The sequence below is a fragment of the Nyctibius grandis genome, chromosome 2 (genome assembly GCF_013368605.1).
Source record: "Nyctibius grandis isolate bNycGra1 chromosome 2, bNycGra1.pri, whole genome shotgun sequence".
Taxonomy (NCBI): Eukaryota; Metazoa; Chordata; class Aves; order Nyctibiiformes; family Nyctibiidae; genus Nyctibius; species Nyctibius grandis.
This window is the reverse complement of record NC_090659.1, coordinates 59,834,730-59,848,775: the sequence shown is the minus strand read 5'-3', so window position 1 is coordinate 59,848,775 and position 14,046 is coordinate 59,834,730. Positions and strand designations below refer to the sequence as shown.

At 39.0% G+C, this 14,046-nt stretch overlaps 1 protein-coding gene across 1 annotated transcript in view; it reads left to right on the top strand.

The window, feature by feature from the left end:
* The window catches only part of MYO16 (myosin XVI), a 324,197-nt gene that overhangs the window by 66,139 nt on the left and 244,012 nt on the right, over positions 1-14,046 (top strand). The gene's annotated exons all lie outside the window — the stretch shown is intronic.

The following is a 14,046-nucleotide window of genomic DNA, read 5'->3' as shown; positions in this document are numbered from 1 at the left end:
GATACTTTGAAAAAAATAGGCACACTTAATCTGTCCTTTCAAAGTAAAGGTGATGGTTTAACAATGAGTAGGAAAATGTGCTTTTCAAAAGAAACTCACGCTATGGAGAGGGCATTTTGAAAAGAAATGTTTGGAAACGTTCCATTGTTATATCATTTTGTTGCTGAAAATGATGCATGTCACCTATAAACACTCTTAACTTCCTAGCCTGTTTAAAAATGTTCCAAACAAAGAGTTCCAGTGGGTTTTGAACCAATTTGTTAAAAATAAAAATGCAGCAACTTCTCATTAGTTTGCAAGAGCAAGTGATTGACATCACTTGTAAATTTCCTAGCCAAATTTCAATAAAAACCTTAGTTTAATTGGTAGATGGGGTTGAAAAATTATTATTGTGGTTTAGTAAGCGCCACCAACAACGCAGGTCTTCCCTTTGGATCTATATATTATAGAATCATAGAATAGTTTGGGTTGGAAGGGACCTTAAAGATCATCTAGTTCCAACTCCCCTGCCATGGGCAGGGACCCCTTTCCACTAGAACAGGTTGCTCAAAGCCCCATCCAGTCTGGCCTTTAACACTGCCAGGGAGGGGGCAACCACAGCTTCTCTGGGCAACCTGTTCCAGTGTCTCACTACCCTCACAGGAAAGAATTTCTTCCTAATATCTAATCTAAATCTATCCTCTTCCAGTTTAAAACTGTTACCCCTCATCTTGTCACTCCATGCCCTTGTAAAAAGCCCCTCTCCCGCTTTCCTGTAGGTCCCCTTCAGGTACTGGAAGGCTGCTAGAAGGTCTCCTGTTCTAGGAGAAGTCCTTCTCAGGGCTGCTCTCAATCCATTCTCTGCCCAGCCTGTATTTGTGCTTGGGATTGCCCCGACCCACGTGCAGGACCTTGCACTTGGCCTTGTTGAACTTCATGAGGTTCTCATGGGCCCACCTCTCAAGCCTGTCAAGACCCCTCTGGATGGCATCCCTTCCCTCCAGCGTGTCGACCACACCGCACAGCTTGGTGTCGTTGGCAAACTTGCTGAGGGCGCACTCAATCCCACTGCCCATGTCGCTGACAAAGATGTTAAACAGGACCAGTCCCAATAGCAATCCCTGAGGAACACTATTTGTCACTGGTCTTCACTTGGACATGTCTTTGTGAGCTCTCTTTTCCAGATATGACAGACATTAAAACCAAGTATTGAAGTAAACTGAACTTAGAACCAGACCTTTGAATCACTGTATCATAAACTGTTATACCAAAAAATTTAAAAAATAATGTAGCATAGTCACATTGTTCTCATTAAAAATATTGGTGTTAATAATAATAGAGCAAAAAGGGTTTTTTTACTATTAGTAATAAAATTTAAAAGATTTAAAAATAGTCTTCATTTCCTCTTTCTCTCATCGTTTTTTAATTTCTATATATATATCCGGGGTGCATGCTTAAAAGTTTTTTACTCATGGGATGCACAATAAGAAGTTTGGAGGTCACTGGTCTAGTGATTAGAACGGTAGCCTGGGATGTGAAAGACCTAGATTAGTATTGTGTAATGTGTGTCTGTACTAACTAGGGCACTACTATCAACCTAGCATGAAGGTCAGCCAGCTGTAAATCTACTTGCAAATGTATATTGCTGTCTCTCTTGAAGTGTAGGAAAGGGAAGTGTACAAGGAAAGATGGTTTTGGCAGCTTAGTGGGTTGAACAGCTTGTTTGCAATGATTTTCAGTATGCCATTGGTGTTACATCTAATGAAGCAGGACATACGTGTATGCTGTATTTCCTCTTATGGGGACATTTACCTACTCAGATCTATGTCACTCCACCTCCCCCAGTAGTAAGGAAAGGTTGCAGTTGCCTTTTTATTTAGGCACTCCTGAAAACTAGGAAATGCTCGACACAGGTAAGACTCCTTCAGTTCCTTCTTTCTCCTACCTTCTTTCCATATTTAATCATGTTATTCACAACAACCCTAATAAGCCAGAAACATACATCTTGTCTTTTGACATTTCTCACCATCACCCTTTTCCTGAGGCTGAGAAAAATTAGTATCTCATAGAAAATGACTTGCAGCATCTCCAAATTTCTACTAAAACAGAACTGTGACAAGGATGGTAGATATGATTCCCAGACTTTAAAGGAATCTTGTCAGCTACTGTCTTCTAGGGAAAAAAAGAAAAAAAAAGAAAAAAAAAGAAAAAAAAAGAAAAAAAAAAAAAAAGGGATATTCTTTCAGGTAAGTTGATACCATGTTATTTATTTGGATAGAGCTGTCCTGCAACGCTCAAAAGAAAAACCTTAAAACCAACACCCTCCCCCCTCAATCTTACACGGCTTTTGTGTGTTTTCATTTGGGAAACATTGGAGTGAAATATCACCATGGCATAGTTTGTAATGCATAATTTAGAAGGGCTTGGGAGCATGAACCTATGACAAAAGAGCAATCAAATGAATCTTTATGAATTCTTGAACTTCTGAGTGGGGGGAAATGCAGCACTGATGATACAATTTTTCAAAAATTCAAGGGCAACTTGTCTTGATATGCCACTGTAAAGACTGATGTGTAAAGTCATTGAAAAGAAAACTGCTGCAGGAAAAACTGGCTTACGTATTGAAAGCAGATGGTTTAGGCAAATTATAACAGCGCAGGGTTAGTGGAGATAATAAATGAGGTGACATGAGGGTCAGTAAAAGGCTCATGTTTGCAGATATTTTTGAAGACTTTTCAATTAGAATAGGAAAGGTGGAGAAAAACATTGACTTCCCAAATCTGGAATAATTGGTGTAGACTATGTGCAAAAAAGTAGGTAATTCAGTTCAGTGCAGAACAATGTAAGATAATGAGACTGGGATGCATAATAAAGTGTAGGAGTTAAAGACATGAACTGAAAACTAGAGGAAAGTTAGATGTAGTTGATTTTTTTTGTTTTTGATAATGAGCTTGAGCAAGACTTGGTTGCTGTCTGCTAGGACAAAAGGCTAAAGGGATGTTGAAAAATGTGTATAAAAGCTGGAATATGAAAGCACAGGAAAAAAAAGTGTCTTTTTACATGATTTCTGAATAACAGATGCATCTTCAGCTATGTACAAATCAAAGTTTATCAAACCAGACTTGCCTTCATTTCAAATGAGTCTCATTAGAAACTATGATATGTATGAAACTTTTAAAACACAGTAAATAATATTTTTCCAAAATGTTAAAACATGGGAAGTATTTGTTGAATTAAAATAAATACTGCATGATTATGAATATTGCGTTTCTTGGGAAGAAGGATGTTCATTAAAATTATGACAGTATTGGAAGTTGGGAAAGTGTATATTTTGGAATGAAGACCAGAGAATGATAAGGGAATGATTATGGACATATGTTACTGGGCAAGGTGGTTGGAAGATGATAGGTACCTATCACCTCATCATTTACTGCTAAGATTACACTGTATGAACACCAGTAAAAAAATCTGTCTGATAAAACACATAGATAAATCCTTGATTTGTTTCAATTTTGTGTAAAATTGTGACGCTTTTCCAATATATGCATTAATTGAGAGCATTTTATGCAAATAAATCTGGAATCTTATGTTTGATTAATATATAAATGTTAGCTGTGGTTATGCTCATATTGGTAGGAGTTCTAAGTGTATGTTTTCCTTTTCATATAATTGATGAGAAAATTTGGCCTGGGGTGTGTATTTCCCTCACAGTTGTTTTAGGATACTGCAGTTGCACACAGCAAGTTACTACTTTTTATGGCTGGAAGTTTTTTATATCTGCCACACTTCATCCATTACCCAAGCACAGGAAAATAACAGGATAATCTGCTTGTCTGGCACGTTCTCTGATTACACGCTGGTGTTCTGAGAAGCCAGTTCTTCTGTGTTAAGATGACTGGACTAGTAAACTTCCTAAATACATTTGGTATTTCACACGATGACTTGTTTGTAGAGTGTATAGATTTAATTACTAACCAGCAGGACAGTGTCACCCTGAGTGCAGATTAAGCTGCTACACAGTCCCTCCCCTGTACACTGGGAATATGTCGATGTTATCAATCAAAACAATGAATCTGTCTCATAACAAAAATGCAAATTAACAGAGTTAAATTAGCGGTTTTGTACTCTCAGTTCCTTGCGTGAAATGAATGCATTTATCTTTGCAGAAACTAGACACTGTACACAGCTATCATTTCTTATGTACTGTTTAATCTCCTGCTTTTTATACCAGACACATGTGGTACAGTTTATTTTTACTGTACATGTATATACATTAATGTAGACTGACTTTTTCTCTGCATTAGTAAAATGGTGATATCTAATGTCATGCCTGAAGTAGTAATATTTATTTCCATGTGCTATTTGAAGCATATTTAATTTACATATATATATATTTGTGATTGTGTATGTAATCTCACGATGCAGTGGAGAATGAAAATCAGAACATTCAGCACCTGTGTTTTCCAGGTTGTATAGATACAGTCATGGATGTGACAGTGTACATAGACAGGAAGAAAAGACTAGCTTCCCACACAGAGGAAGTAAGGAGAAGACAATCATGTTAAACAAGGTCTTCAGTTTTGCCCCTAGTTAGATTTTCCACTATTTATGTTATTTAAATTGAGCCTGGGAGCTACCAGCTCCTCAAAATCAGCTTCCAGTCTTTGCTGAGCCATCAAAATCATCTTCCTTTCTTTACTGCTCCATGTGGTTGTTTTGTTTATTCTGCCTTCGGCAGTGGTGGGTCAGGGTCGGAAGCACTTTGAGTGAAGCTTAGTAGCACAACTTTCCCCAGCTGTTTTGTTTGGAGTGTGTGTGTATATATGTATATGTATGTACAAATACTTCCCCATATACATGCATATATATGCAGGTATACATATATACACACACATGGAACTTAGTAGGAAAGGTAATAAAAAATGTTTTTATAAATACATAAACAACAAAAGAAGATCGAGGGAATATCTCTATTCTTTATTGGATGTGGGGGGGAACATTGTGACCAGGGATGAGGAAAATGCTGAGATGCTTAATACCCTTTTTGCCTCAGTCTTTCACAGTAACCGGTTATGCTCAGGGCAACTGCTCCCCTGAGCCAGTAGACAGGGACGGGGAGCAGAATAGACCTCCTGTAATTCAGGAGGAAGTAGTTAGCGACTTGCTGTGCCACTTGGATGCTCACAGGTCTATGGGACTGGACGGTATCCACCTAAGGGTACTGAGGGAGCTGGCAGAAGAGCTTGCTAAGCTGCTCTCCATTATTTATTATCAGTCCTGGCTAACCCGGGAGGTCCCAGATGACTGGAGGCTGGCCAATGTGATGCCCATCCACAAGAAGTGCCAGAAGAAGGATCCTGGGAACTACAGGCCTGTCAGCCTGACCTCGGTGCCTGGCAGGGTCATGGAACAGATCATCTTGAGTGTGATTGCACAGCACCTAGAGGACAACCAGGGGATCAGGCCCAGTCAGCATGGGTTTAGGAAAGGCAAGTCCTGCCTGACCAACCTGATCTCTTTTTATGACCAGGTGACCCACTTAGTGGATGAGGTAAAGGCTGTGGATGTAGCATACTTGGACTTGAGCAGAGCCTTTGATACTGTCTCCCCTGGCATTCTCCTGGATAAGCTGGCAGCCCACGGCTTGGACAGGTGCACTCTTCGCTGGGTTAAGAACTGGCTGGATGGCTGGCCCAGAGAGTGGTGCTGAACGGTACAGCATCCAGTTGGCATCTTGTCACTAGTGGTGTCCCCCATGGCTCAGTACTGGTCCCAGTCTTTAATTTCTTTATTGATGATCTGGCTGAGGGTATTGAGTGCACCCTCAGTAAATTTGCGGACGACACTAAGTTGGGTGGGAGTGTTGATCTGCGTGAGGGTAGAATGGCTCTGCAGAGGGATCTGTACAGGTTAGATGATAGATGGGCTGAAACCAATGGCATGAAGTTCAACATGGCCAAGTGCCGGGTCCTGCACTTTGGCCATAACAACCCCATACAGTGCCACAGGCTGGGGGAAGAGTGACTGGAAAGTGGCCCAGTGGAAAAGGACCTGGGGGTATTGGTGGACAGCCAACTGAACATGAGCCAGTAGTGTGCTCAGGTGGCCAAGAAGGGCAACAGCATCCTGGTGTGTATCAGGAATAGTGTGGCCAGCAGGACTAGGGAAGTAATTGTCCCCCTGTACTCGGCACTGGTGAGGCCACACCTCGAGTACTGTGTCCAGTTCTGGGCCCCTCACTTCAAGAAAGACATTGAGGTGCTGGAGCGAGTCCAGAGGAGGGCAACAAAGCTGGTGAAGGGTCTGGAGGGCATGTCCTATGAGAAGCCGCTGAGGGAACTGGGATTGTTTAGCCTGGAGAAAATGAGGCTGAGAGAAGACCTTATTGCTCTCCACAACTACCTGAAAGGAGGTTGTAGTGGGGTGGGGGCCGTCCTCTTCTCCCAGGCAACTAGCCACAGGACTAGAGGACATAGCCTCAAGCTGTGCCAGGGGAGGTTCAGATTAGACATTAGGAAAAATTTCTTCACAGAAAGGGTTATCAGGCATTGGAAGGGGCTGCCCAGGGAGCTGGTGGAGTCACCATATCTGGAGGTGTTTAAGAAAAGACTAGATGTGGCACTTAGTGCCATGGTCTAGTTGACAGGGTGGTGTTAGGTCAAAGGTTGGACTCGATTATCCCAGAGGTCTCTTTCAACTTAGTTGACTCTGTGGTTCTGTGATTCTGTGAAACATTAGTAAAAGGTAATACTTGCTGTCCTATTTTCCTATTTGTGCCCTATAATTAGCAGTACTATAGTTGATAGTCAGAAGATGCTTCCTATCCCCCTTTTGCCTACAATAAAATTGTGCCTTACTAACTCTCCAATGTTGTACACAAATGACCATTCTTACTAACCTCAGGGAATGATTTTTTATTTCCTAAAATATGAGATTTGGTTGACCTTATGTAATTACAAGCTTTATTAATAGTTACAAAGTAACTTGTAACTCTAACTGTAGTTTCAGATTTAAGACGTTTTGACAGGGAATTCCAAAGGCTCACTCCTTCCTATGTGAAGGACAATTTCCTTCTATTTGTTCTAAAAATAAAAGGCAATAATTTCATAAAGTGACCTTTTGTTGTGGTATTATGAGACAGGGACTGATCATTTTTCTCTGTGCCTGTCATAATTTTTAATGATTACAATTCAAATAAAAATGAAAGGAAGTGTGCTCCTATGCTCTTATCAGAGGCATTCAGTGCTTGAACAACTTCATTTTTTTCATAAGCTCTGCTGCTGATGAGGAGTGTTCAATTCCCATGTGCACAAGCAGATGGGGAAATTTTAGTCTTTAGTCATCAATGCTCTTTGAAGGTTCCCTTCTAATTCCCTTTTCTTGCCAAATAATTTGAGAGCTGGCAATATCAAGTCTCAAATACCCATCCTTCTGTACTTCAACCACCCTTTTTGTTGACCTCGTTCTGATCTTTTGCATTTTTGCTGCAGTGTCTTAAAAATAGAACTGAATGCTGTTCTCAACAAAGAGAAACTTTGTGATATAATATCACGCAAACAGATTCTGCTGTAATTTTTTATTGTTACTTCTTTAGTCTACTTCATCTTCCACTATAAATACTAAATTACAGTGAGAGAATATATTCTGAGATTTATTCTCAATTTTTTCTTACATTCAAAGAAAATGATTTCATTAAAAGGGTTAAAGTATGTCTTTTTTTTTTTTTAGCTTATTTTTGTGACATTCAAACTGGTCCATCCAATTCATATAATTACCCCAATTAAACTGGACTTTTTGCATACTAAGCAAAAAGAAGGAGCATTTTCTTGCTTTTTGCACCCTCCTGATACCCTAGTGCCTCATCTTTTTGCATCTTTTCTGAGAAGCCCTAGCTAAAACTGCACAACAGGTATTTTGACCTAAGAGTTTTTTTGTTTACCTCCATAAACAAACAAACATACACAGATATTAGGGGGTTTTGTCATGCTTAGCTTTGGAGATGAGAATCATGGCTCTATAATTTTTCACTAGATGCTCTTTAATATACTTTTTTTTTTAAATGCAAGGCAATTTTTTGGCATGTTAAATATTGAAATACTGATTTACATTAAGACAAATGTGTATCTTGAGAGCAAGACTGGTTCCTGTAATTTCTGTTTGAATAAAGCTTATGTGCAGAGACTGGAGAATTGGATGTTTAAACTCATGGCTATGTGGGAGCCCTAGTACTGGACTTGAACATGGTCTGCACATGGTCCAATCTTGTTGATGGAAATCAGTGTCCCACCAAAAGCCCTATAGCTTCATTTGCCCTATGCTGTGTCTAAGCTGAAGTGTCCCATCCCTGACCTCACATCTAGCCAACAAGAGCAAGAAAAAAGATATTCTTATGGCTTCTTTCCTCATAGATTTAAAAACAGCAGTAATTACATGTGAAGAAGACATACCAAGGCTGATACAATTGGTGTTCAAATTGTGTGCCAAAATATGGTCATGCATTCCAGCTACAGATTTTAATTATGTCAAGAATGATTAGCTGAAGATGTCAGAAAAATACAGAATGGAGTATGGAAGTAAAGAAACAGAAATTAATATAACAAAAATAATTCTGTCTTTCCAATTTCTAACCAAACTAACTTGATGATTCTGCATGTTTTCAGAGATTTAGATGAGAGAAGAGAGGAAATAAAAATAATCCCTTGAGGTAAAGCTAAGTCAAGGAAACCAGACTTTATTTAGTTTAGAAATTAAGAACATAAATTCCAAGAAATATTGGCAATATTTGCTACGAGTGAGAATATGAAGAACAGCCATGAAAGCTGACTTGCCAACTAATTACAATCCAAGTAAATATCTGTATGCATTTAGAATTAATACAATTTTCCCAAATCCTCATGAATGTTGTAGTGCTAGGGCATGGAAATCGTGGTAACTTGAGAAATGTACATTATTTTTTGTTTGATAGCTTCTGGGTTAGTAGATTTTAACTTTTCATCTCCTAACTGTATGCTTAGTTGTATTTTACTTTGAAAGATGTTATTGAAAACATACTACACTTCTGCAGTGTTATCAGAAGTGTTCAGCACTGGAACCGAATGGGATTTTATTTGCCTTTTACATGCCTTCCAGCTGATGGGTGGAATTTAAGTCCCCATGGTGCACAAACAGATGGGAAAATGTTGGTCTTTAGTTTTCAGTCATCAGTGCTAATTCTTTTATCTTCTGAATGCATTAGTCAAACAGACTATGCCTGTCAAGCAATGTGTAATATGTGCCATGACAGTCTTTTTTTTTTCCTAACTCCACTGAAGATCTTTTCTGTGAAATGACATTGCCTACGTTCTATTAGTTCAAGGAAAAAATGCCTTATTCATGAATTAAATGATTATCAAAATGGTTGTGGAACTTTGATGATTTTAAAGTACTATTTTTATTATTTGTGTGAAGTAATTCAACAACTAAGAAGTGCGTTTTCAAATACAATTGGGTATTTCTATAGGCATTGGTGATCTTATATCTGTACATCTATATGATGCTTTTTATAAACAGCCACTGTATTGGCACATTTTTTTATCCTTTCTTAACCAATGTGTCACAGTGGTTAAGATGTCTGGCATTTTTGGAACACTGTAATGTTCTTTATGGACACTGGCATGCATCCATAAATCCTAATTTCTAGATTATAATAAAAAAGTCTGTTTTGACCAGGAGTTAAGTTGCATATTCAGATTTTGGTGCCCATTTCTGCAACGTGGAGCCCAGAAGTGCCGTGAATTAAAGAATTTGTATCCACACGGCAGCTGAAATACTTTACTTACACAAGGATGAGTGAATTTCCAACTTCTCTGACTGGTCTACTATGTAGCTATGAAGGAAAAAAGTAAGTAGTAATGGCACAGCATAAATTTATATTAATACAAATACATATGTATTAACAATTATGTAAGTGTATTGGCATAAAATTTTTGGAAATCTCCTGATTTCCTTTAAAGTGTGGTTTTGGAGCTATGCGATCTCTCCTCTTCGGTTTAGTTTATGTGCCCAAAGGGCACTTACAAGGCTTTGTATTCAGCTTTGGTTCTGTAGGCTGTGTTGTCACAGACATAAGGGATTGAGCTTTATGTTTGTGCTTTTATGATGTGGGATCAGGCACATTAAAAATTAATTCAAACCTTTACTTATATCACAACTTAAGCTCATCCAGATGGCAGACAGTTCCTGCTTCTTGTGAAAGAATAATTTTGGTAATGTGACAGGCATGGATTTATAGACACTAGCAACTCTTACAGAGTTTAAAGCCCTGAAACAGAACAAAGCTTCAGACAGCTGATCAACAGTACCTTTCCTCTATGAGAGGTGGGAACTCCTGCTTCAACTGAGCTGCAGGTAACCATTGACTCAAGGTCATGGAAGAAGTCCTGTAGCTGGTGCACTGGGTCAGCCCAGTTTACAGAGCTGTGCTCTCTGCAAGTCCATTTAAAAGGAAGTGAGAGGTTTTTTCCTTTTGTATTAAGGGAGAATTTGTTTTCATCCATATGCCTTAACATGATGCCCTACTATGAAAGAAATCAGCTGAGCAGGAGGATTTGTTCCCTTCATTTTCTCTGTAGCTACACAAGCCCATGTAAGGCATGCACAGAACATTTGTTAGCTTATCAAATTGCAAGCATGATAGATGCAGTTAGATCTTTTCAGTTGTTATTTTGATTCATGATCCACAGATTTTACTTCTGAATTGCTGTATGGAGTTTGGCTTCTTGTTCAGATTATTTTGCTAAGAGACACTCTGGAAAGAAGAAAGAAAATACTTTTAATTTGGAAATTCCTACATGTTGAGACTGCTGTTTGCATTTATTCAATAGTTTTAAAAGTTCAGGTTTCAATAAATAAGAATTTACTGAGGAAAACCTACTGTTTTGGAAAAGTTATGGTTAGGTCTGGTATCCATTACGGTTGGGGGGATGGTGGTGTTTGGATGTGGAACTTAACTACCTGCAAGTAACTTAACTGCCTGAGAGAAGTTATAGTTTATTATTTGTAAAACACAGTACTTTGAAGCTCAAGTCATCAGTCTTGACTTACTGAAATTCCCATTTAATCAAAGATGAGGTGTGTCTACTCAGGCTGCAGTGATGGAAACTGCCCTAAAAAGGATGAAGAACAGACTTGTGAAATGTTGCTTTTGTACAGCTGACATTTTAGTTTATTTGTTTTCTTTCCAGATATATAAAAGAGGCTGCTGGGATTAGCTGTATAGCAGATATCCCTATTTGGGGAATGTTTTTCTATCAGTCCCCCTCCTGTCTTCCATAAAGGGAGTATGTTGTCTTTTTTTTCTTTTCCTTTGACAGGCTACATTAAGGGACATTAAAGACAAAACAGAAGCTAGAGAAGCTTTGAGGTGATTGTACTGTGTGCCATGGGCTATAATGCAACTTGCATATCTTTATAGATGGCTTATAAACATTTGTGATGCCTCTTCCTTTCTTCATCAAGCCTAGAGGGAGGAGGAATAAAAGTAAAAATTTAGAAATAGGTAAGTTGCATGGTAGACTCCTAGTCCTGAATCTGCTCAGGGGAAGAGAGCTGGCTTTTTCATGGGCTGCTTTTGACCTTTTCTTCTGGAACAGGAATCATTGCTTTACTCTGGAGTTGATAGAAATCACATAACTATATCCCAAATGTCTTAAGAATCTCCAGTGTCATGGGGAAGGGACTTCCTTACAGATTTATATGGAAAAAGTTAAAATGACAGTATTAAGACTGCAATCAGCATTCTGAGAGACAATATCTGGATTTAGTAAAATAGTTTCTAGATTGTTCTATCTCCAGAAAGAGAAAACCAAAGTAGTAACTCAGCTTGTGCGCGTCAGTTTGCTTCTTAGTAAGCAGGTTGTCACGGTTTAAAGCTGGGCTGGCTATTAAACCTGCGGCAGACGCTCTCTGTTAACCCTCCCCCTCCACCCGAAGGGAAAGGGAAAGGGAAAAGGGAGAGAGACTTACGGGTTGGAAAGTTAAAACAGTTTTAATAAACCTATAATAATGAAAAAGAGTATAATAATAATATTGGAATAATCAAATATATACAAATATATATACAAAACCAAGATCGAGCTCCCCCGATGTCGACAACGTCACCACCGGCACTGCAGGGCAGGCTCCGGGAAGGCCCAGGCTGGGCCTAGCGACAGTCGAGAGCTGGATTCAGGGATGCACGGATCGGAATCGGGGGCAGCAGGAAAACAGTCGGAGTCCTCCTTGGACACCGGCCATAGCAGAAAAAGCCCGAGACCCTCGTGATCCCCCCGCTTTATACCGAGAATGACGTGTATGGGATGGAATACCCTCGTTGGTCAATTTTGGGTCACCTGCCCTGTCTGCTCCCCCCTGCAGCTGCGACCCCCCTTTGGCTCTTCACTCAGAAGCAGTGAGGAATTCAGCAGTGACCTTGGTTTCTTTAAGACTGTACCGGTGCCTCAGTGATAACTACAAACTTCGAGCGTTATCAGTCCTGGAAGCGGACACTGTCTGCAAAACATGTAGTTAGTTTCAGAAAGTGCAGTTACTTAGAGGAGACTTAGCTGAAAGTAAAAATCACTGAAAGGAAAATCGGCCTGGTTTAGGCCAAACCAGGACACAGGTAAACCTGGATTATGTTAGGAACAGATAGGGGAACTGTCAACGGAGGATCTATAATAGTAATCACTAAAAAACTCATTTGTTTTTTCCCAGTTCTTCTAGTGACTGAATTGTTATTTCTGTGAAATCATTTCCTGCCTACAGAAAATCTGTTGTTGAAATGAGTTGGAAAGAAAACATGCTTTTGAACTGAGAGCAGCTGCTCAATCTCATTTAATCTTTTATTTTGTTGTCTGTGGTTTGATAATGTGGAGAAGTCCTTGTCTTTTTTTGATACTTGCCTTGAGAACGATTCCTATTCTGCTTAGAATTGTGAATTTGTGAAAAGTGAGATCCACCTAAAATACAGTACTGTGTAGAGCAACTTTATCCCTTTTGCTTTGTTAATGAATGAGAGTCAACCAAGTCCAAAAGAGCCACCAAAAGAGAAGCCAGCTAGATTTCTGGGATTATGTATCTAGAATGAAAATTTACGTGAGCCTTTGAGGTCGGAGAGCAAGATCGCATTGCATCATGGAGCCCATGAGCATGTGTGATTTCCTGTGTGTTTCCTTGTTCACAAGCAAATAGAGCATTATATCCTGATTACTGTTGCTTTCTTTTTAATTGGTAGTATAATAAGGGCTTTTGGAAGGATGTAGCATTTGCACAGTAACTGTAGGATACATGAGAGCATGCATATGTACACATGTAAACCTTGGACATCCTTCAATGAGCAAAGCCTTATACAACCTTATAGTGCGAATGTACATTGTAGCATGTACTCTACAGTGAATCTGAAGTTGTTCATCTCTCTTCCACTGCATGGGAGGTCATCTCAAACTACTTCATGTTGGCATGCACATAGATTGGTACTGTGAAACTGTTCACATCCAACCTACCTCATGCTATATTGCTCTTGAGCTCAGTATCTAATCTTTAGGGTCACCAGTTTTGCATATATGTGGAATTAAGCTATTCTACTCAGTTTAGCTGAAATAAAAATGTATCAGAGATTCTACATATAAGTAAATAGGTAGAAATTAAAAAGGATTAAAAAATGCACAGTAAAATGATCCTAAGATAAATTGAAGTCTTTTGAATCATCATTTATGGAACCAGAAAGGAAATCTTATCTCCTTTCACTAGCCAAGTTTTTCTCTTTGGCAGCAGGCTCTGATTTCTGGTCATATGGGGATGGTGTGCAAATCTGACACTATCTACTTTGTTATTATTGATCACCAGAGTTCACTCTCGTATGCTCTCTCTACATATGGATGTTGTTCTGCGTAGCAAAGCATGCAATTCAGTTGCATTTTGCATTCTGTGTATTGAAATAGGTGTCTTTGGGAACATTTTTAATAATATATTTAAAGATGTTCCTTCTGCTGTCTTTCTAAAATAGAAGCAATTTATCATTGAAAACAAATATTTTTCTCAAAAATATTT